The following is a 2,442-nucleotide window of genomic DNA, read 5'->3' as shown; positions in this document are numbered from 1 at the left end:
TCGATGTACTTGCCACCAATTNCTCAACACTCTTTTCCACAGTATAAAACACTCCCAAAAAGTTATTGTTTGTGAACCAAACAGAGCCTATGTTAAAATTAGGGGTTCTATCATTTATGCATACTGCATAGACATTTCTATGAGTATTGAGCAAATAGATATTCTGATTCTCAGCAAAATCTGAAACGCGAACAGAAACAAAAAGGCATTTGTTCAAATTAAGAGCAAAGGTAAGAAAAACAAAATCACTGATGACAAAAGTAAAATGCATCGAATTCAATTGACAAACACGAAAATGAAAAAGAATCGAAAGCAGTTAACGTTACTTGATTGTGGAACCAAAAGAGAGGGTTTGTTCCTGCTCTTGATTGTGCCCCATACTTCTCAGCAAGGGCACGTGCCTATAACAACCTAACTAAGGTAGCATATAATTTTTTAAAACACAAACTAGTAGGCATAGAAATTATATTTTAAGGCAGAAAAAATAATAGAAAACACTAACAGTAAAAAGGACATGGACTAAGATGCAAGACATCATTTCTCCATGATCTCTAANTTTCTGTGAAAAGAGGCCACATCCAATGAATCACGTCCTTCTAACAGACCTACAGGAAATCAAGATGATGTAAAAATGACAAAATCAATATATAAGTTCTAGTTCTCGTATAAGATATTACAGTCATTAGTAGTGGGATTGGGTTCTTGACCTAATTAGTAATTTAGTACTATATCTAATCATCAGTGTTAGCCATAATCATGTCTTCCCTTTTCCTTCCCNAAACCCTAAAGTTTAAAAAGTTCCTGACCCTGTTATAACTGCAGCAGCAGACGTGCTGTGGTTAGTAGTAAGCAGGAAAATAAACAAAATCACTTGAAATAGCATCTTTCCAAACTGGAAAAAATTAGAATATTAAAAGTTAAGAAATACCTTACCAGAAGGAGCATCAATGAGGTATCGATACAAAAGAGGAAGTTCTAATTGGAATTGTCTTTCAAATGTTGAAGGTGCACTGCACAACAAATCAATGATTGAATGACCAATTTCAGCTGCAGCTTTCTAAACTATGTAGGCAATCATCNACTATAACATTTTATATTCAATTAAAGCAGAACTTGAAACGGAATATTATGAAAATCGAGTGGATAAATTGAGCTAGGTTTTGGAATAAGGAAATATCTGAGAGATGAAGGATCGAAAGGAAGATTGGGTGTTAGGGCTAGAGATAGGATTGAGAGAGACTNCANATAAATTGTTAGATGAAAAACAATTTGGAAAAAAGAACGAAACCTCCACGAAACGGTGCTGGAGAGGTCAGAGATGTGATGGTTGGCATTCTGGGTTGGTTACAGAGTCGTCAAGGAGAAAAAAATCAAACAGTTCTTTCTTGGAGAATATGAATAGATAGAGGGTAGAAGGTGAGATGAAAAATATAAGCGGCAAAAAAGAGAAAATATAAGCGACAAAAACGAGGGAAACAAAAGGTATTTTCACCTCCCCTATTTGAAAGGTCGAAAAGTTTTTTAATAAAAATATATTTTTAATTTATCTGGATATTTTAATAAAATATAGTGAAAAATAAATTCTTATTACATATAACTTTAAAAGTGAGCATAAGTACTTAATTTTGAGAACATTAATTCATTAATTATGAGTAGTAGTTATCTTGTTAATTAAAAAATTACAATTTTTTTATTCTAATGCAAAATTATTAAAATATATCTATTAACTTTTATAGTTTGAGAATCAAAATATGTATTTAAATATACATGTTTAACTTAAATAACAATTACACGTTTATTGTTTAAGTTATTTTTTATATTTTAACATCACAAACCTTTTGAAATAAACAATTAAAATGACTTTATTTAATATAAATAAGTTGTAAATAACATTATTTTAGTCTATATAAAATCTTTTTATGATTTATTAACCAACTCTTATATATCTGACAAATCGTTAAAATATGTCAAACTTTTAAAAGAGTTTAATAGTTATAAATGAAAATTTACATATAACAAAATATATAATTAATGATAAAAAAAATGTTACACCATCTCTCTTTACACGCTTAATAAAAAAACTTAATGAAAAGTGCGTCACCAATAACGTTAATCAATTATTAGAAATAAGTGTAATAAAAAGTCTAATAACCGTTAATCAATAACGTTACCAATAAAAAGTCTAATAAAAATAAATATATAAAAAAAACAAATTATTTTATAAGAAAATAAGTTTTTATATATCTTTTTCTAGTCTTGTGTTTTTATTTTTATAAGTTGTTTATTTTTCTTGAACTCCCAATATGTGAGACTATTAAGTGTACCAGAAGATAAGTTTCTTGATTAAGGTCTAAGGAAACAAGGGTTCATCTTTGAATAGAAACTTAAAGGAAATATAGACTCTAGAATAAATAATACCTCAAATGCGATAATTAATTTTAA

General features: G+C 28.8%; 1 long non-coding RNA gene across 4 annotated transcripts; it reads right to left on the bottom strand.

The window, feature by feature from the left end:
* Positions 1-249: 249 nt before the first annotated feature.
* On the bottom strand, positions 250-1,429 carry LOC106780732. Of its 4 annotated transcripts, none has more exons than XR_002666624.1 (4): positions 1,289-1,429; positions 929-1,010; positions 708-816; positions 250-605 (listed from the first exon to the last, which is right to left on the bottom strand). It is a non-coding gene; the product is annotated as an uncharacterized LOC106780732 (long non-coding RNA). The 4 variants fall into 4 exon arrangements; XR_002666626.1 differs by having other exon boundaries at positions 934-1,010; XR_001377301.2 differs by lacking the exon at positions 708-816.
* Positions 1,430-2,442: the final 1,013 nt, after the last annotated feature.

This window comes from Vigna radiata, unplaced genomic scaffold (assembly GCF_000741045.1).
Source record: "Vigna radiata var. radiata cultivar VC1973A unplaced genomic scaffold, Vradiata_ver6 scaffold_540, whole genome shotgun sequence".
Taxonomy (NCBI): Eukaryota; Viridiplantae; Streptophyta; class Magnoliopsida; order Fabales; family Fabaceae; genus Vigna; species Vigna radiata.
Note: the sequence above shows the minus strand (reverse complement) of the source record. Positions and strands in the feature narration are given on the sequence as shown.